This window comes from Bidens hawaiensis, unplaced genomic scaffold (assembly GCF_021521415.1).
Source record: "Bidens hawaiensis isolate Kalapana, Puna unplaced genomic scaffold, B.hawaiensis_p1.1 tig00029667_1, whole genome shotgun sequence".
Lineage (NCBI taxonomy): Eukaryota > Viridiplantae > Streptophyta > Magnoliopsida > Asterales > Asteraceae > Bidens > Bidens hawaiensis.
Window position 1 is genome coordinate 100687 of NW_027494927.1, and position 23717 is coordinate 124403.

Genomic DNA, 23717 nt, shown 5'->3' on the forward strand with positions numbered 1-23717 from the left:
ATATTTAATTAATTGATATACATATTTTAAAAACTTATAGAAAAAAAAAAGCAAAGATTTCGGATTGTTGGAAGCATGGTAAATTACTTTTAACCGGATTAACTATTTTTTTAAAATTAATGTGAAAATATATGTTCCTAAGCATTTTGGTCTGAATCATAAAAGAAAATATTGAAACTATATATTGATTTCTTATCGCTAAAACTCTATATTACACAAAAAATCATATAAATAAATGACATATACTTCATATAGTAAATCGGTATACATGTAGATTATAAATATATAATTTAACTTCAATAATTTAATGTTAAACACCAAGATATATAATAGGTATTCTCTATGTTTGCAATATTTATACAAAACGTTTGAAGAAACTTAAGAAAATACACATTTTCTCGAGTTTAAATGCATATAAGAAGATTTTAAATCTAAATTTGAAACCAATCTTATATAAAAAATTATGCACTGTTGCTCGAATCCCAGTTTAAAAAACATTTTGTAGCTTACCATACAAATCTAAATTCTTCGACAATAATGCACTTTTATTTGCAATTGCCTGTGACTTTAAAATTATATTCTAACAAACTTGTAACGTCAATTTTAATATTTTCTTATTTTATTATTTCATCATTAATGTTAATGAATGAATCAATTAGGATTTATATATATAATAAAAACAAACTTGAATTCATATATTGACATGACTTAAAAGTTAAGAATCATATATTAAAATATGTGAAGAGGGCTATGAGGATGACAAGTGGCAAAAATAGATAGTCTTTTATTAGAATAGATAGATAGATTGTATTAATATTATTTGTTCGGATATGGATTATAATTTTACAACTTTAGTTCATATATTAATATGGAAGAATCACAATAGAGTAACAAAGAGTAATATAAAGGATACAAGAAATCGCTAATTGAAGCATCAAGCATGTAACTTGTAAATATGAACTTTCTGAAAGAAATAGTCATTTGTTGAAAAACAAAAACAAAAACAAAAAACAAAACAAAAGGAGTTATTGAAATGTTACATGTCACTTTCATTTACCTTTAAAATCTTTCACCTTTTGGCTTTTACTAAATAAAAACATAATAAAATTGTGTTTTGTGAGAAATGCACAGAGAAAAAAAAAGTGTACTTACCGAGAAGTTACATTGCTGGAATAGTTCAAATGAAAATTGTGAAACACATGGTACATAAGTGTTGTTAGGATTAATTATAGTTGGTATCACGTGTCTCCAATTTTTAAAAGTTGGATTCACATTCATACGTTTCATCTCATTGTCCAACATTGATCAATAGGTAAAGAATTTGTATTTATCTCCCACTCCGTAAACACGTAAGTAATAAGTTTCTTGAACAAGGTTCAACCCGACCCATCTTGCAAGACTAATATGAAATCATTTGTTCGTCGCATCAACTATGAAATCAAAAGGCGTGTAGCTCACCCATATTGGTATAATTTATGCAAACCAAACAGTGAGGCATCCAATTCTCGTCTACCCATGACCACGTATATTCCAAATTAATGACGACTCCGATAGGCAATATGCATGAAGGTAATAACAAAAGACATTTGATTGGAATGGTATTCATGTCGCCCATTCCTATACGCAGACATACTTATTTTTTTAATTCCTTAGTAGTTAGACACCGAGGACGATAATAAAACAATGGACTTCCAGTATAGGTTGTTTATACGAGAGAAGTTTCAAACGAAGTTTCAAACAATGGACTTCCAGTATATGGGCATTGGACATGACGAATTAAGCCATCAACTAATTAATTTTTTTAAAGTATTAGTCAATAATTAGTTAAACGGATATAAATAATACAGTTACAATCTCTCTGCTAGCCCTATCTCTCTACTCTCATACTAATATACGGGTGGGGTTAAATGTACCACCCTATATGTTAACATTCATACTAAATAAAAGTAGATAGATGTGTCAGATTTAGTAAGAATCATAGAATAAGATACGTTTCTTACAACACAATTACACAAATATTAAAATCTCATTTACTCTACTCTTGCTAAAGTGTCTCCCAAGTACCCAACATCCACTACCGAGAGCATCAATATACCACCATCTATTTTTAACATGGAATTATTGTATCGTATACTTTATTTCATTTAAATATATCAAAAAAAAAAAAACAATACTGGCAGCATGCAACTGTTAGTCGTACCACAAAACTAAAAAAGTACAACTTCCGACCTTCCACACGGTTTCTTGCTTGTCAACTTTTCTGCCATGTTTTTTTTAACGGCCAACTAAGTAACGCCGGGTACCCCGTATGCGCCCCCATTGGCTAAAGGTAGCCCGAGCCGGCTACTAGCCCGGACGGACGGAGCCCCTAGCGGTCCACCTGTTGAGGGATTCACCGGATAAAACCCGACCCCACGCCCGTCAAACGGCACGACAGCGAGGAGCCGGTAAAACAGTGTGAGATCAGGACTTTTCTGCCATGTTTTTATATTCAAACTTTCAATCACGTAACTCTTTTTATTTATTTATATGGTTTTCCTTTTTCTAAACACACTCATGTATTTAAAAGTATTCTTTCCAAAAAGATTAAAATTCTTTTTAAGAATTTAAAATTGTTGCAGTGTTTGTTTCGATCAAAATAGTAAATTTGGATAATGCTTGTAATATTTTTATAAAAATATGGTGTTTCCTCTTAGTAAGTAATTTAAATGGTGGTTATTTTACCATAACTTTTAAACACAACAAGTCAACTATTCCAATTACTTGGCGTTATGCTTGGGTACAACTTTTTAAAATAACTGATCGTGTCTTATTAAACGTTTAAAATAGCTTATTGTTGCGAATAGTTGTTAATTCCATGGTTGGTGGCATGTAGGTGTAAAGTTAGTTAGGTAAAATTGATGTACTAACATTTTGAATTTTAACTTAGTTCAAAAGGTTCGAGTCTAAACTATTAAAATCACAACAAAAGATATTTTGTTACAAAGTATAGTCAGCATAATTTTTCTTAACTAAACCATATAACTTAAATTTGAATGAGAATAGTTTTTTTTAAAGAAGTCACAACTCACACAATACCAGCTTTATATATGCATAAAATATTTGATGATTTTGAAATGGCAATATGTCCTTACTAATTCCCCTACATTAATTTTTAAACTAACATTTATTTCGTTTTAATTAAAAAATATGAATACATCATAAAGTTAACTACGTATACACAAAAGGGACGTTGAACTTTTTTTAATCTTTGTATTGATTTATAAAAATTTTTTGGATAATGATAATAAGGTCAATTAGATCACGCGTAGTAGCTTGTTTTGGAGTATAAAGCGCGGTGAACATCAACCCCCTTGTTTTCATCCCCCCCCCCCCCCCCCCGGAGAGTTGTGTAGACAATGGTGGTGGTGGGAGGGTTGGGCCAATCACATTTTTTGTCTTTTAATTTTAATTAAGAAATAAAAAAAAGTAAATAACTGAAAAACACCTCTTTGTATTTAGTTACCACTACGCGTGGTCTTAACATTGATTTAAGACCACACTAGTGATAACTAAGTACAACCGGCCATTTTATGGCACATGACATTACAGTCAACGATGAATAGTTTTGCAAAAAGTAAAATGGTGATAAAATACCTAATAACTAAACTCAAAACTAATTGATGTTGTAACTAACTATGCGACGAGACAACCAACCCATACAACCTCATTGTGTATACTATATATAAGGAGCACCGACAAAACGATCACAAAAACAAGAGAGGGGGGGGGGTATATTGTTGTGGAGCTCATTTTCCTCCCAAAACGTGATTACTACATGTGGTTTACACCCAAAACTAACTCATTTTTTGAACTGTGGATAGAAAGGAAAAATATGGTTGAGAATTAAATAGGTAACTTTTAATATTTAAGATTCGAACAAAATTAGATCGTTAGTAAAATTTAACTATGTTTTAATTTTTAAGTGACTTTAAAAAATTATTAGATATATTTCATCCATCCATTATTATTTTTTTTCTCGAGCAACAATATGCATGATCTACTTCTAATAACACCATACCAACGTATGCAACTGAACTTCAACCCTCAACCTCTAACGAAGAAAGAGTTTTATAACACATCAAGATTCCTTTGGGCTAAATGTCCTTCAATAAATACAATTATGACAGCTGTCACTCTGTCAGGGAAATGGTTGGATTGATGAAAAAGAAAGTGAACTCCATCCATTACTAAAAGGATGATGGCTGTGTAAGTGTGTAACATACCAAAACAAACAGGTAATTTTGACAATTTACAACCTAATTTGAAACTTAAGCATCGGGAAATTATAAGAATATTTTATAAATTGTAATCTTGTATAAGTATTAGTGACTTGTAAAGGAATGTTAAATATAGAACCATTTTCGTACAAAAAAAATAAAAAAAAATGTATGTAAGGTGTAGATAAAACATCCAATATAATAATCTCTTATCATATATTACTGTCACACCTCGACTTAGGGCCTAGGCATGTGATCACAAGTTGGTACCTGTTTTGTAAATATATCAGAGTTTATGGGTTAATTTTAGCGGAAGACTTTAGATTGAATATAATATTAATTTACATTGAAAATTTACTCGGGACTTAAATACCCGAGTGTTGGTTTACAAAAGATATGTTTTCATATTACAAGGATTATATATAAAAAACGGAGCCATCTTGTACGCGCTTCTATCTTCATTACGACTCCAATCCTTGTTAATGTTAAATATGCTTAATTACCTGCAATGGGTTGGAAAAAATACGTCAGCTATATGATGGTGGACACGTATGACTCAATAAAATATTTTGAATGACGATTACAATACAAACGTAGTTTTCTTGACAATCTCAGCGGAAGCATTTCTACTTCTGTTATATGTACCACTGCCCTACACACACAACGGTATTCCCCGAGCCAAACGGCCCTGAACTGAGAACTGGTCATGACCGTTTAAGCTCGCGGCTTCATTACCTTTGATTGATTGATTGAGCTTTAACGGTTATGTTTGGATCCATACACATGCGTATTCGGTCTGAGTTGATATTATTCTCTACTTTGTATTATAACGTTTTAGAGATTTCATTATCTCATGTAGACATTGATTGACTCGTTAAGACAGACACCCGTTCGTCTTATTGAGTATAAATATGTTTTGACTGATTAAAAAGGTTAGCGTATTCATCGGTACTGTCGGTGTTGAAAACCTTGGCTGATTGATTGATTGTGAATGATATTAACCTATACATAAATAGGCTTGTATGAATGCTTTTGAATGGTGTTTCTTGATTAAGCTATGATTGCTAAGCTTAACCTTGAAATCGTTTATCTTTGATTGTGATTGAAAACTCTTGGTTTTATGTGACGTTTGATATAGCATGCTTTGGCCAAATAGGTTCTAACACGTTGGTAAGTTTCTCCAGGTAAGTAAACGGGTCCCTCGGTTGATTGGGATTTATGCGAATTACTTTTCCTTAGGCAAGAAACTTACTACTAGTGATATCCCCCTTCCAGTTACTACATGCCAGTCAAAATATATCTTTCGTTTAACATTACTTCGTCATGAAGTAACGTTTATAAAAACATGATTGTGAATGAATGTTTGTAAAACACAATCAAGGTTAAAGGCCATAGCCTCGATTGATAGTCTAAGCTATAATTTAAATAACTTAAACGTAACTCCTACCTTAGATTGGATGCTTAGAATGATAATAAGAAAAATGCAGGACTTGATCTACTCGCTTATGTGATTGCTAGCTTAATTCCCACGTCGTTTCTTGCACGAATTACGAGAAAACAGCACGTCGGCTTGCTACGGCAACGGGGCACGCTTTCCAATGCTATGTGTGTGTAAAGAGAAGTGTGTTTGGGATGAATGGGGTTCATGCCCGTCACCCCCCTTTTATAGCCATTTTAGGACCCCGTCGCGGTACGCGACCGGTTCCTTTGGGACCCGTCGCGTACCGCGGCGCCGCAATATTGCGCCGCCTCATGCGGTTGTGACACATGGCCTGTAATATTACGCCTCGTGTCGACACGGTGTTCAACACGTGTCCCCTGACTCAATAACCCCATCGCGCTACGCGATGGGTTATTTGTTACCCCGTCGCGGTACGCGACGGGAGAATATTTTCAGAATTTACAGTTTAGCCCCTATACTTATAAAAGTTAGTATTTTAAGCTAAAACCTATAGGGTTTGAGACGTGGTGTTACAATTACATACGCGACATCTTTACACCATTGATTTAAAAAAACACGTGATTGCAATATTGTAAATTCTTTCAATTTGTTTCCATCCCAATTAACCGTTACGATCATTCAACCATCGTCACCGACTCCATTGCAGACTTCACTTCAATTGAATTGAAAATTGATTTCAACTGATATAAGTCAAAATACGTTCCAGATTTGTTCATATGATGAAATCGATGGTCGATTGATGATTTCTTGATGATTACGAGATTATATGAAGTGATTTCAACGTTCAATTTCATGCTACATATAGTTTAAATTCATATATGAGCTTATGAACATTTAAAGGTTTGTTTAGAGTGTTTGAAGTTTTTCATATGAGTGTTCAAATTTTGTTCTGAACTTCTAAACTTTTTGTTCTGAAGTTCTTGGATTTTTGTTTTGTACTTCTAAACCTCTCTAAACTTGAATGTTTAAATGTGTTCGTTTTGGTTAGAACGTTTAAATGCATCTTCAGTTTTGTTCAGAACATTTAAACGTAATATTTTGAACTCTAATCAGAGCTCAATTGAGTGTATTATTATGCAATTTCATAATCGATTGATGAATCTATATCTTTCTACACATCAATTTAATTGATTAAATCATCATTTTTTAATCAATTTTAAAGATTTTTTATGTTCAACGACGTTCTATTTTGATTTTGGTTTTTTACTTTAGAGATTTTAAACTTTAAGCTCTTAATAGAGTTTAAAAATTGGATGAGATAGAGCGATAAATTCAGAATTTGGATCGGAATGGATTTGTAATCGATGAATTTGATCATAAACTAGTTTTGGCTATTTACAAAACTGACACTGTGTGTTTTGTAATCCAACCCTCTGCAGGGTCGCACACATAATGTACGATAAGTCATTATTATATAATAACTCACCTGTAAAATGTAAACACATAACCGTCTTCTCTCTATTTACATTTGATTAACATTACAAAATACACATACCTGTTTATTGTAGTTCCCGTAATTATGTAATAAAAAATTGAAACATGGTACGAAATAAAAAAAAATCGTAGTTTGATGACCCATTCATTGACACTGAAATATTTTGTCTTTATACAAAAGTCTCGTCACGTGATATTACTTGGATTATTTCTCATTTTCAAATTTCAATATAAATTAGCGATGCCCTAGCGACAACGTCACAACTAGCTCTCTGATCATAAGAGAAATATAATAATACAAAATTTGTCTTTATTGTACACACAACACAACTACACAAAGGATGTGTCATTTCTAAAAAGCGTGTACGAAACCACAACCCCAATGTTAAACATAGCTCTGGTTTGATTTAGTAAAACAGTGGTTACACGATAATACCATGATATATATTAAAATTACTTGTTACACACTTAAACGATAATATAATCATACACTAGTATTGTAGCAAAGTAAGTTTATTCAAGAGTTAATACGCTAATATACTACTCCAATAACCCTAGACAAAGAACAAATTGTTATTATTGAGTTGGATTATTTACTACTCATTTGTCACTTTCTAGTGAGCCTGAGTAATAGTCCGTTAACCATTATATCATCTTTGTATCGGAATGTAAAAATTGAGCATAGATAAATCATTTCGTATTATAAGTTTATTATGTATTAAGTAATTTTGTTAAACTTTACGATCACGGATAATATTCTATCAACTACTACGCCATGCATGACGTATTTGTAGGATATTGGTAAGTGATTTTGATGTTTAAATTATCTTATACATATTAAAGTGAAAGATAACGATTAATCATAAAGTTCATTGTTGACAATCTATCTTATTATAAGATGTAGTAGTAAGTTTACTAAAGTATTTACAAAATTGTCAAATTGGTATACATTTTTGTCTTATAAAGTATTCACTCCCTAAGAGCAAGTGTAGTGGGCACCGCAAATGGGTTAAAATGCCTCAAATCGTTGGCCCAGAGCTCTTTGTTTTGTTTTGGTTTTTTTGGCTGGTTCGTTTTGTTGAAGGCGCCGTTTAGGCGAAGCTTGGACCAATCATCATATTTTGATGAGGACTTTATGAGGGCTTTCTGTGACTTTATCCACTGCATCACTTTTTGGTTACAAAATCTCTTGATGAGGTGGCTGTTACATGTCGCATAATGCCCCTCAAGGAACTTCATGATTACATATGATCTAACTAGTAACTACAAACTCACATCACAATGTTAGAATTTCTAATTTATTATAAATTTTATTAAAACCTTTGTTAATGATTAAAATAAAAGGTCGTGTCTCATAATATCAAAATATACTTTATTTTTGATACAACCGTTTTCAATAAGTATGTCAAAAATGAAGGGAAATAAATATCAATAATAAGAGAAATTTTCATTTTGACTCCCTGGAAAATAATGTCGCGAGATGGAATAACCACTGAAAATAAATTTGCGAACTTTGACTCCCTGTGTTACTCCGGTGGGTATTTTAGTAATAATACCAACATATTAAGGGTATTTTAGTAATATTCTTCTAATAAATAATAAATATAAAAATAATAGTATTAATAATAATAATATAATAATAAATAAATAATAATAATTCTTTAATAATAATCGTAGAACATCAGAAGGCTATCTTCTTCATCATCATTTCATCAACAACCTCAAGAACCCTATCTTCATCAACTTGTTTCATCAACAACATCATTTCATCTTCATCATCAACAACCTCATATCCTCAAACTCACCACCAAGTAATCCCTCTTAATATCATCATCTTCATCATCAATTTCATAACAACTAATCAAATCTCTCACATCCTCAAACCCTAGATTTCATCACTCAAACCCTCAAATCTCTCAAATCCCACCATCAATCGCTTCAATAATTCAACCACCACACCCACAAATCATTCCAATCAAAACCCCTAACCTCCGGCACCACGCCACCGCCACGGCAGCCATCGTTGCCATGCATTCCGGCCATCTCGTTTTTCCGGTCACGGCAGCCACCGCCATGGCACCCACATTCCGGCCATCTTGTTTTTCTATTTCAAAAAATTTATTATCAATCAATCAATCAATCAATCATACCCAGTAAAATCCCACCGACAGCAAAGCTATAAGTAGGGTCTGGGGAGGGTGGGATGTAGGCACACCGTACCTCTATCCAAAGGAATAAAGAGGTGGCTTCCAGAGAGACCCTCGGCTCTAGGTACATGTGTATGAAGCAAAATAAAGGAAATCAAAGTTTAACAGCTATATAAAAACTACTACTAATTATAATAATATTAATAATAATATTAATAATAAGATAACAGTTTAACAGCTATATAAAAGCTAATAATAATTATAATAATAATATATGTAAGGGAAATACCATTATGGTATGTGACCTAAATAAGTTAAGTCTAAGCCCTAAGGTATTCAATTCTCTCTAAAAATCCTTAACTTTAATTCTACTTCTCCACGAATTCCTATCCTCAACCATGTCCTCGGAGAGGTTTAGGTCTATCAAATCATGCCTAATCCTCTCATCCCAAGTCAATTTCGGTCGTCCTCTACCCCTCCTCCCCTCTATGGTTATTTCAAAAAATTTATTAATAATTATTAATTCTTGTGTCATATTTGTTGTTATTGGATTTTTGGATATTGATATTTAGATCTTAATTTTTTTGTAAATATGGAGATGATAATGAACTTGAGATGTTGAAGATATGGTGATGATGATGATGATGATAAAATATGGAGATGATGATGATGATGAACTTGAATTTTTGGATTAATAAATCTGGAGATGATGATGATGATGATAAACCTTTGACGAAGTTATAAAGTGGTAATATATATTTATATTACATAGTTATAACAAACATTAGTTTAGTTCAAATGGTTTGTTTTGTTTGTTGTTAACCGTGACGTCGCCGGTTCGAACCCCACCCTCTACACGATTTGGATTATTAGTTTTAGAATTAATTAAAGGCTCAGGGGTAAAATAGTCATTTCAACATTTTTTTGGTCAGTCAACGACGGGTCAACTGACGGCATGAGTCAGAAGAATCCGCGGAGTAACACAGGGAGTCAAAGTTCGCAAATTCTTTTTCAGTGGTTATTCCATATCGCGACGTTATTTTCCAGGGAGTCAAAATGCAGATTTCTCCAATATAATAATAAGCAGATTATCAAAAGAAGCGTTTTGTAATTCCGGTTTAATAAAGTTATCCCTTATACTTTCACATCGAATGTGAAGATGTCTTTATAACTTTTCTTTTGTGCTAAAAAATCTATACACTTTTAGCATTATAATACCGACATATAGTAGCTAAACAATTATTAAACAGAACAAGTATCCATGCTCTTGGTAACTTGGTTAGATGAAAGATCATTGTCAGTTTGTCACCCTGATAAATGTGGTTGTATATTGGGCCAGAAATGGCCCGCCATTAGTATGGCCCCCGCTTCTATATATATTATGAACTTTGTTTCTCTAAATTAGTTTTATCATGCTATATTATCATAAAATGATTTCTAATGCATAAAATAATAATCATGATGCTGGTTGTTTTATAGTTTAACTTTGTTGAAATTTGTAACAATTAATGACACATAAGTAAAAGAGAAAATTACCTAAATAGCCCTTTTGAAGAGAGAGAAAAGAAATAGTAGCCCGTGAGATTTCATTTACCAAAAATAGCCCACCAAATCTAACTTTCACGTGATATTTTGATATTCCCTGTGAGTTTTAGTGGACCAATCAATATCTGCCATGTGTTTTCCATTCCCACCTACCACGCTAGTATTCATCCCAAATCTGTCTTAAGCGTTAGTTTTGACATCAAATATAATCTGAAGAAAACCAACTTTAACGTGATGTTTCAAGTTGTTTTCATCGGCAACGTTAATTTTCAAATTTATGGTTTTTAAAGTTTTTTTGAAATTCATCTCCAAAGATGAATTTCAAATGAATTTTACCTTCGGAGTTGACAACCACCCCTTCTTCCCCACCACCACTACCATCCCCACTTTTCCGGCAAACATTACCTCCATTACCCTCCCATCATCACCTTCTTCCAAATCACACACTTCCAAAAAAATACTATTCCTTTCACTCACACTCTCTTATTTCCATTCTTATTATTTCCACCATACTCACCACCCTCTTATACCGCCATAACCACCACCACAAACCACCATCCTCCGACAGCCACCGCCTGTTTTCGACCAACCACCCCACCTCCGACAAACCACCACCACTACCCACCACCGCCTCAACTCCAAGAACCGAGTTTCTTTACCTTGGTACACTCATCAACCCACTAGAACCCGCCACCACCACCACCATGGGTTCACCGGAGTTCCACTCTTCACGGATAGTTTTTGAGACAAAGTAGTTTGGCGAACCTCATCCCTTTTCAGGATACGTTGAGATGTATGTTGAAAAACATAGCCAAAGTTGGTATTGTAATAAAATCCATCTTCAAAGTCATTTTTTATAAGAAAACTTCATGTGAACCCCATCCACCTAACCCTTTTCAAAACACGTTGGTTTTATGCTGAAAACCCAAGTCAAAGTTGGAATTCTTATTAAGTCCATGTTCAAAGACATTTTTGAGGAGAAAAATGTCACGTGGATCCTATCCACCTAACCCTTTTTAAAACACGTTGGTTTTATGTTGAAAACCATAGTCAAAGTTGGAATTCTTATATATTCAATGTTCAAAGACATTTTTGAGGAGAAAACTTCATGTGGACCCCATCCACCTAACCCTTTTTCAAAACTTCACTAGCATAAACTTCAACTACTCTAAAAATCGTCTCCGAGGTTGAAATTCATTTGAAATTCATCTTTGGAGATGAATTTCAAAAAAACTTTAAAAACCATAAATTTAAAAACTAACGTTGCCTATGAAAATAACTTGAAACATCACGTTAAAGTTGGTTTTCTTCAGATTATATTTGATGTCAAAACTAACACTTAAGACAGATTAGGGATGAATACTAGCGTGGTGGGTGGGAATGGAAAACACATGGCAGATCTTGATTGGTCCACGAAAACTCACAGGGAATATCAAAATATCACGTGAAAGTTGGATTTGATGGGCTATTTTTGGAAAATAAAATCTCACGAGCTACTATTCTTTTCCCCTCTCTTCAAAAGGGTTATTTAGGTAATTTTCTCTAAATAAAAACATGATCAATTACATGTCACCAACACGTAAATAAAAATATTATCAATTGTATGCCACCGCTTCTTTTTGCTAATCGACCGAAAGTTTTCCTTGATAAATTATTAATTAAGAATTTAAGATGCTCATGTTTATTATTGACTAATAAATTTAAAAACCCAATAAAGTTGGGTTTTTTTTTTCTCCGTAGCTTTCAATTCTTTCTTCGATTAAACATTTTAGTTAAATTTATTTGTACTTTTGTTTACAATTCAAAATATATAGTTATTATAAGCTTATTTTTTCTCATCAAATATGATATGTCTTATCAAAATAAATAATATAACCAAGTAACCAACCCCGGTTATATATCAATAACTTGGTCTAAAAGGATCTTAATAAATACGTAAAAAACTTAACTGCTCGTCTGCTCATATATAACTGTTTTTCGTATCAGACGATATCACCCCAACACAAAAAGAAAAAAAAATGAAAAGAATCCCCACAACCTTTTAAGGGCTAACTGAATGATAATTAAGTTATATTAGTTAAATGGATTATTGATATTTATTAAAAAAATCTGGTTACATGTCCTAAAAGATTGTACACTTAGACATGTCTTGTGTATTCTCCCACGAACAACTAAAATGACATTTAATCGTCATGCATCATCTCCACATCTTTATCCATATCAATAAACTCACAAACATAGTTCTCTTAAGGGTAAAAAAAAGTCTTTTTCAGTGTATGCAAAATTTGATACTTTACTTTATATGAAAATGACATACAATTCAATATTTATTTGTAAAGTTAGTTAAGGCCCCGTTTGTTTATTTTAGAGATTTAAGTCTGAATCTGAATACCACATCTGAATGTTAAGAGGTGGTTCAAATGTCTGAAATCTGAATCATTAAGAGGTGGAGGCTAGAGACGAACCTCTAGTCGTCGGAGATGGAGCCTAGTCTCCGGGTTAGAAGTTAATGGATGCCGGAGACAAAACGTATCTTTTTTTTTGGGTTAAGAGGTTTTCAGACCCACTAAAAGCTCTTACTGGTTCAGATGCTATTAAGACGCTGATCCTCTTAATGCCAGAAAAAAAACAAACAGCCCCACGTCTGATTACGTCTGACCGAATCAGACGTTTTCCTCTATTCATAGAAAAGAGGCAAAAACAAACAGGCCTAAGAAAACGTGCCGAATATTTATAAAACTTAATGTCACGTTGATGATCTATTTCTAATATATTTATTTCCTACTAAACAAGATACAAACAGAATAATCTTTAGTCTTAACTTCAAGAAGTTACATTACTGGAATACAAATGAACCACATGTGAAGAAATATGATTACAACACATTAATCAGATGGTCACTTTAACCAAACATATTCAAGAAAATAGTCTTTTGACTAAAGAGTTCACAAGTCTTATATGATACAAACTGTTTCACTTGAATATGCGCTCGTTACATGGTTTCAAGTTTTTCGAGAATCAGAACTTAACAAGATATACAATGTTATTAACGTTAAAGGCTTCTAGTCGGTTAAATGGGCATGAATAAAACTTCAAGATGTATTAAGTAAAGCTTGATTTCACGTTATTTCAAATATGAGTTGTGACAATGTTACAAACATTAAATCAAAAAGATAAATTTATGCAATTGGAGGATTTTGAGCATTAAAACACAAATGTGACAATCAACAAATGGCTTTCTATTCATATTCATACTTTGTACATTATGCACAAGCTTCCATCTATACTCTCCTAATTGATTTACATTCTATTCAAATGACAATTACACAGATGACATCATGAAACACAACATACAACCAATGCCAGTTGAAATTTTCCCTAACATCTATGCAATTTGACGGTGGTTATACGTCATGAACTACACGTAATTTGATGGTGAACACAAAGGTAAAACAGGGGGCACATTAAGAATAGCACTTCCACCACGAGTAGAACGACAGTTTACCATACGAGTGTACCTTTGCGTTGGCCGATTGTTAGCATCAACCACAAGCCCGGTATACTCCCTAACCACAGACGGTGCAAACCCCGAAAACACCTCGGCCCATTTACCCTTTTGCCCCTCTGCATCCACAAACCTGAGTACCTCCAACTCCTCCCTTGAGTATGCAACTTTCTTTGATCCAACAGTTGTGTTTTCATGCACAGTTTGACCTTCTGCTTCAATTTTCTCGGTGTTGACTGCAATAATAGGATTTGACTTTACAGTATCAGCTTCAGTTTCCACCAATTTGGTGGTCATTTGATCTTTTTCGTTTCCAACCGAAACCTTCACATTCACATCAGTTTCCAAGAATTTGGTCGTCAGTTCTTCTTCGATTCTAACCGAAGCCTTCAAATTCACATCAGTTACCACCAATTTGGTCGTCAATTCTTTTCCGGTTCCAACCGAACCCTTCAAATTCACATCAGTTTCCACCAATTTGGTCCCCAATTCTTGTTTGATCTCATCTGAAACATTCACATCTGCATCGGTTTCTTGCATGGTCTCACCAAATATCTCTGGATTCTTGATACCCTTCATCTGATAACTAAATTTTACTTTAGCAGGCATTTTTGGATACCCCTTTTGACCTTTAACTTGTGAAACCTTCTTCTCGGTTGTACCGATCAACTTCTTCTCATTCAGGCATTTCATCGAACACCTTCCGTGCAACTTCTTGACCCCTTTGTTTCTCTTCATCTTGGCATCAATTTCTTGCTTTGAACTCCCAACACCAACAGAATGCTTTGCATAACGATTCTTGAACCCAGTAATCGAACCAGAGGTCTCGATTAAAGCCGTATCATCGATGACCACCGATTTCTCGAAACACTTCCTCTTATGATCTTGAACTGGACCCAGAATTCGAGTTGAACCCATGTTGTTCAGTGGAATTGAATCGTGATTTCTGGAGTTTGTTGGGTTGGTTAATAGAAGAATTTGACAAGGCGATTGTGATGTTGGCTTGGCGATCGATCACCTTCTTGTGAAGGATAAGCGATGATTGATTATTATTCGTCATGAATGAATGTTTAGGGTGGTTGACGATGGTTGTAATCAGTTGGAGTGAATCAAGATACAGTTTATATGCATCAGAATTGAGATTCACGGATCGTTTAAACTTTAAACTGATTTTATAAATCAGTTATCAACGGTTAATTTGGCGCGCTTACAAAAAAGAATTTAGAGACTAGAGACATAATAAGACGCTTGATTATTTGTTCGGGTTTTCCCCATAAAAGAGCGACCCGATAACTGACCCATATAAATTTGGGTTGGTTAGGTTCGGGTCTAAATATATTTATTACTAGATTGAGGCCCGTGTATTATACGGGTAATTAATGAAAATTTTAAACTTTAACCATTAAGTGAATTACAGTCAACAAAATAATCATATATTAATACAATTACAATTTATATGAAAATTACAGAAATTACATAACTAAGATTACACAAATATGTTACAAATAAGTACTCCCTCCATCTCATTAGAAGTGTCATGGTTTGAAAAACATAAAGTTTAAGGTAGATTGAATGATAACTTTTCTTGCTTACCAAATGACAATAATGCACTAGAAAATTGGGTCCATCAATATTGGTTATTAATGTTAACTGTGTGTGTTTAAGGGTAAATTTGGAAATTGACTAATAAATTTTGAAAGTGGACATTTGTATGAGACAAACAAAAAAGAAACATTGACACTTTTAATTGGACGGAGGGAATAAAACATTCCTTGTACACTACATTTGTGATTGTATTGGTTGATATACTTCGTTTATCAAAATCAAAATCTTTAGTCCATGTCTGCTTATGACTCTTTATAAGGTAATATATATGTCTGCTTATAACTCTTGATATAGCCATGCATAGCTGTCTGTGTGACAAATTAGGTTGTTCAAGTACATACCGCGACCCTAGATAAATTATAATATATATCCATGAAACTAACAAAAAAAAAATATTCATTCACATAAAATAGCATACTTTTTTATCTAGTTAATATATATGATGTCATTTGAACTTTGATGATATAATCATTCTTAAAATCTGAAATTGATTAATCATGATAAATTATTTGTTGTGATTAATATTCTGCATACGACAAATTTTAATTAATTTTATATATTAAAATTAACAATTGTATAATCAAGAATAAATATAACAAAATGAATTTTTTTATTTCATATGAATGAAAAATGACAAAGACATACTAACCTTAAAGTCATGCTCAAAGTAAAAAATTTTTAAAAAAAAAAATAATTTGTATATAGCTTTATTATTTTAAATATTTTTTATAATAGACACTTTAATTATATACTACCCAACAGGTAACACTAACATAACCTTAAATCATTGTATTTGTCTAAAAATAAAATTACTAAGTTAATATAATATTGAAATAATTTAAATAACTGATGAAAACGATATTCTAGGTTTTCATATCCTAAATGATTTTTGGAAAGCGAAAATAGTGGAAATGGATTGAAACATATTTTTTTTGTTTAAAAATTTGAATGTTTTTAATTAAGTAATTTGTATTATAAGACATATTAAATTAAATATATTTGAATGTATAAAAAAGTATAAATCAAGTAATAAAATATGTGTTTCTGAAACATATTTGTCTTGAGTTATGAAAGAAAATGCTGAAAACTAAATATTGAAAACTAAATATTGATCTCCTTGTTGCTAACCTTTTATACCACACAAAAATGTCATATAAATAAATGATAGTAGTTCATATAGTATAATATTCAACTTCAATGATTTAATGCTAAACACCGAGATATATATATAAAATGTATTCTTCATATTTGCAATATTTATATAAAATGGTGGAGAAAATTAAGAAAATACACATTTTCCTGAGTTCAAATACATATAAATAAATTTTAAATCCAAATTTGAAATCAATCTTTATATAAAAAAAATTATGCATTGCTGCTCAAATCCCAGCTTAAAAACAAGTTATATATTTACCTTGATTTTATTACCTATGATTTTAAAATTTTATTCTAATAGGTCTGCAACTTCAATTTTGATATTTCCTTATTTTATTATCTTTCACCATTAATGTTAATGAATGAATCGAATATGATTTACACTCAAGAAAAATAAACTTCAATTCATATATTGAAATGACTTAAAATATAAGGATCAATATTGAAAAGTTGAAAAAAAAAAGATGAAAAGAGCTATGAGAGTGACAAGTGACAAAAATGGGTATTCATTTATAAAAATGGGTATTCATTTATTAGAATAGATAGATTCGGGTCTAAATATAAAAATGAAAAAAAAAGTTGTTTATTTACAAAATATCATCATGTACTAAATAAATATCATAAAAATTCAAACATTATACGATAATGCTCAAAAGTCTCAAAACCACCTGCTAACGGAATCAAGTAAATCACGACTTGTGTTAGACAAGTGTCCTTCACGTTTGTTAATGTCAAATCAAGGTAATATCATGATTTTAAGGATAAAATAATAGATGAGCGTTCAATTAAGAACCAATAATAGGTTGACGACTATAAATACAATATAATAACTTGTACATGATGTTTTGAATGTGGTATAAAAAAGGTTATGTAATTGTTATATTTTCTCTTATCTACTATTTTGATTATTTTAAATACACTATGTAAAACTATAAAAGTGCATTATGCAGTATTTGGAGTTCTGTAACATATTTTTAATTTTAAAAGACATGCATCCCTGTAATAACATACCCATATAGTATGACTATTCATGAAATGATCTTAGTGATATGTGGCAATAAGTACAATGCATATTAAGATGAATCTTGTGCCTATATCTTGTTTATGTATGCTTGCATATCTATGAGTCACACTTAGAATTTTATTGTTGCATTGAAAAATATAAGCAACCAACAGTTAAACTGATACGGATTCCCAATGATGCACAACTATTGGCTTCATGTTCTCTAGTCAATCCCATATTTATTTGCATTAGTTGGTTAACTCCTTTGTTTTAGTTGTTTCAATTCCTAGAAGTATTAGTGGGTAGTTATACAACTAACCTATCTTCCTTATTTCATGCATACTTACGTTGCTTGTAAGCCTATAAAAGGCATATTTGGTTTTTAATGGAGAACATGAACAATTTGATCAAAACAAGTCTCTTTACATTTAGTGTTATTTTATTTTAGAAAGAAATTAGCCAATCTCAAACTTGGCTTCTATCATAAACCGAACCGTGGAAACTATAATTAAATAAAAATAAATAGTATACAAGTTATACCGAAGTTCAACCCTTTAGCCAAGTGCCCAAGTACACTCAACAAACCACGATAGTAAAAAAACAAGGTCTCATACTTAGGTTATGTGCCATGCAAACACACATACAATTTAACATATATGTTCCAAGTAATTTACATTATTTTAACCAACAACTAAACGTAAGTTCCATGGGGCCGCTAATTGTTACACCTCTATGTGAGTTGATGTATTTAAATATTTCTTGATCTATGATTATTGAAAAAGTTTCATCACAAGTATTAATCAAATGTGTTTATAGGTTTTAATTTAATACTTCTATTAATAAAAACCAATTGAAGATATGTAAACCCTTTTACGAATGATTAAACACAAAACCTTTTAAAATCCAAGATCAAAAAGTGATTATGGTATCGTTGTTAGGTTTTATAAGGACTGTGCTAATAATACTTCAGAGTAAGAGTATCAAAAAATATATTTTGAACAAAGTTGAAATGGGATTCAACGTATGTATGCAAAAGAATATAACACAAGGTGTATAAAGTAGTAAATAAATTTTAAGTAAATAAACTTGTTACCTGTGAATGAAGACACTAAGGTAGTCGATGTATTGTCTTTTAACAATATCCACACACGAACAAGGTATGACGACTATCAAGTACCAGCCCAAGAGTTTCTCAAAAAAAACCATCACAGCTCATTTTAGGATACTTGTTTGGCTAGTGCCTCAATATAATAGATATAACGACTAATAAAGGTTGATATACAAAAAAAGTAAGCTCATATGAGACACGTGAAAGACATAAGTTATAAGTTTCTCTTACTAATGTTTCATGCATGACGTAACATAGGATCTGTAGCTCCCCAATGTTAGGATGGGGATGATCATGCCCTCACAGTCTTTCTATCCGGACAGAGTAAGGCATCTAAGCCTTTAAGTCTAATAATAGAAAGAGTTTGTTTATCCAATGAAGGGGTATGCACCCGCCTTAACATCGAGCGGGGCGGGTCAACCCACAAGATATAGACAAGAGGCTTGAAATCAGGATGTCATGAAGACACAAAGCCAAAACCTATGCGCAAGCGCATGAAACATCTGCGCGTGGCGCATATCACATACGCGCAAGCGCATGAAACATCTGTGATAATAAAGAGAAGACATTGCGCATCCCCGGGATAGGCGCATAAAGGCCGCGCGTAAGCGACACACAACAAATGAGACAATAGTCTAATCCAAATCAGGATAAGGACAACCATGATTGTACTCATCAGGCAACCTTCAGAAGGTATCTTTTAAGGAATAAAGAATGTGCTAATGTTGACAGCTGCCAATGAAGGGTAGACAACTCAGCAAAGCCCATGTGCCACCACGTGATGGCACATGGGTCAGGTGAAATACCTTGGTCAGAGAATAATCAATGAAAAAGCACCAGGTGTCCTAAGTACACGTGGCGCGAAGCAATAGGAGGAGACCAAAAAGGCCCTAATTGGGTCTGAGCCCAATGATTGGAAACCCTAATACTATAAATACCACACCACCTCCACAGTTAGAGGCAGACAAGAAAATATACTCTAAGTCCTTTACTCATTTTCACATCTTGATTATCTTCTCCTACAATACCTGATTCTCACACCGGAGGGTTACCCCAAAGAGGACCCCTCTGTCCCTTTCTGAAGGGTAAGCTCACGGTGCTGTTCGTTTTGTAGGTGGAAGAACTCGTATCTCGGAAAACCATCGGTGATATAGCACACTCGTACCCGAGGAACGTTGATCGTATACAAGTAAGTCGATACACACTTTTTCATTGGCGCCATCACCTGTTACAACGGCAACAAAACTACTATTTCATTAATTTTCTCTTCACCATGGTTTCCGGTGTTCGAAACAATGATCAAGTTCTGGAGGATAATGAGCTTGAGGATGTTAATGAGGGACATCAGGTTCTGAGGGCGCCGCGTGACACTGCGCGCGCCACCAGTAACCATCCCTTCAACACAACACCTCATAGTCAAACTGAAACTCCCCCAGACGATCTCACGTTCCAAAATCTGACTGGTGCAAAACAAAAAGGACCAATGGGCCCGGAAGTTGAAACCAATGACCCTAAAGAATGGCTCATAAACGAACAACGGCGTTTAATGGACAAATACAATGAGTTGGTAAAACACAAAAAGTTAGCCGATTTAACACAAAGGCTCGCATTTGATAAACAAACCATTCAAGGAACAACAAAAAAGACGCGCGCGCTGGAAGACGGTCATTCTGTTCACACCGAACAAGCTGATATTAGTGATGAGGAAGAGGTGCACAGCATGAAGAAGACGCGAGATACTCATGCAGGAGGTTCACAGCTTCGCGCACACATGCACATAGCACCTGGAGCCAAAGCTGATATGGATTTATACACACCATACAACCCACAAGCGAAAGAGCAAGTGGAAGTAACCACACCATATAGGCCAGCCATCTTGGTAAAACATTCAAAATTCGCTGAGCGCGTTGCGAAGGCTCCCATTCAACACAAAACCAAGATGCCAAGTGGTTTAGGCAAGTACGATGGTACAACAGATCCAGATGATTTCTTACAAGGTTTTTATAACACTGGAAACTTAGAAAGCTGGACGATGCCAACATGGTGTCACATGTTTGCTCGCTGCCTCACGGGCGCAGCGCGTGTCTGGTTCGAAAGCTTGCCGACAGGACAAATCGATGGGTTCGAAGAGCTATTGGAAAAGTTCCAGGCTCACTTTGTACAGCAGCGCAGACACACGCGCGACCCCGATGACATCATGCACTGCGTACGCAGGAATGATGAAATTATTGAAGACTACATAACTCGTTTCAATCAGGAATCTCTTGCAATTGGAGGCATCACTGAACAACTCCTGCGCGTGGCCTTTATACAAGGTGCGCGCAGTGATCAACTCCGCAGAGCTCTCGTAAGCAGAGAAGGCATGCCAACCACTTGGGCTAAGCTTATGGAAGCATCGCGAGTCTTCGCGCGAAATGAAAAACAAATTGCCCAAGACAGAGCAAGAGATAAAGGGCATCAAACATAAGCACCACGCAACAATGAAAAGAGGCGCAAACAAAACTCCGTATGGTCCAGGTTGCAACAAACCAATTATTCTCCTACAGAAAAGCAAGCGCAACAAAGTTCACCCCAACCCCAAAAAGACATTCTTAATCGCGGAGAAGGTGACAAGAAGGAAGGCGGCAGAGAGCCTAACAGACCTCTACCAAGAATATGGACTCCCATCACCAAAACGCCTTCGCAAGTGTTAAGCACAGAGAATATCCAGTTTACAAACCCCAGGCCATTACTCCATAAGGGAACACCGAACAGTGGCAAATATTGTGAGTTTCACAAATCCACAGGGCACAACACTTATACATGCCATCATTTGAAGGATGCGATCGAAAAAGATGTGAAATCAGGCAAGTTGGCTCACCTGGTAAAAAATCCAAGACCAGAGAACGAACAACCAGACGGAGCCTCAGCCAGTAAAAAATTCAAAAGAATCTGTGTAGCTGAAGGAAGAAGGCAAGGGCAAAGATCGAGGAAGAGAAGCGCGCAAATCCAATGGGATTGGCGCGAGCATCAAGTAATCTTTCCAAGAATCAGAGGAGGCCCATCTATCAGCAGCCCTCTAGTCATCACTGCACACATCGCTCATTATGAGGTGTCATGAGTCCTGGTGGACACCGGTAGTGAGCCAGACATCATGTATGAGCAATGTTTCAGGAAGTTGGATCCAGCAGACCAAGCAAGGCTTGAAGTTGTGAGTGCACCAATCTCGGGTGTTTCAAACGAAATTATTCACCCCCTAGGTCAGATACAATTCGAACTAACTATGGGGGATGAGAAGCACAAGCGAGCTGAAATTGTCAACTTCCTGGTCTTGCCCACCACTTCATGCCATAGTATGATCTTGGGCAGAGGAACGATTGCCCAATTCAACGCCATACCGTCACCAGCGCATGGCGCGTTGGGGTTCCCAACACCAACAGGAGTAACATTTGTGTACCGAGATCATTTATCCAATAAACATATTGTAACCATGTAACTCTTTGTATGTAGAACATGCCCAACCTAGTGTGATTTCATATCAGTTTGATAAGTTAGTTAGTTGTGACATTCTTATTCTATGTATGTGCCCTGTTAAGATTCATATAACGTTGACTATAACATATCGTTGTAACTTTGCATCACTTTACTTTGTTTTTATTTACTACATATCATTTATGCTCATTTCTTTATAATCAAACTATATATAATAAATAAAGGTAATAAGTTTGAATTGTAAGAACACAAAAAGAAAAGAAAAACAAAAGATGAAGCAAAACTTAATCTTAAATTTGAATTTAACATCATTTTGTGTTTGAAGTTAATTTTCATTGCTAAGCAATATCCGGTACAAGATTAATACATTCATTTTCAAGTTTGATTTTAATTATATTTTATGTTTAAAATTAATTTACAGTTAGATGCCTACACAGTAATTCGACTCATTTTCATGCTTATATCTACCTACAATTCGATATAAATTTTATTCGAAACCAAGTCGTTGTAACTCGTGGGCATACTTTATTAACCTTATGTTTTATCAACGTCCTCATCTCGACACACGAGTTTATGTGTATCAACGCCCCCCCCCCCTCGGTTTTTCGCATGGTATTACAAATTTATCGTTTTTCGTCCACAAAAATGAGTCTGACCCCGTCATTTGCGAGATTTTTATACGTATTGAGTCAGGCCTCCCAGACGTTTTCGTCTAAGATTCGCAACAGCTCCCGCAATGCCTAAGGACGTTTACTTGTATAAAAGTATTTATGAATTATGAAGTAACGAATTCTGAGTAGGGATGAGATTTTTTTCCCGAATACCCGTACGCGTACATGTTCAGTACTCGTACTTGTACCCATACGTATCTATTGGGTATGGGTATGGGTATGGGTACCCAAATTTACTGATTATAGGTACGAGTACTTTCGGGTACAGGTACATGTACGGGTATTACAGGTAGTGGTACCCGTTTAGAATATGTAGGGGCTTTTATTAGGTTTCCAACATTCGTGACTTAAC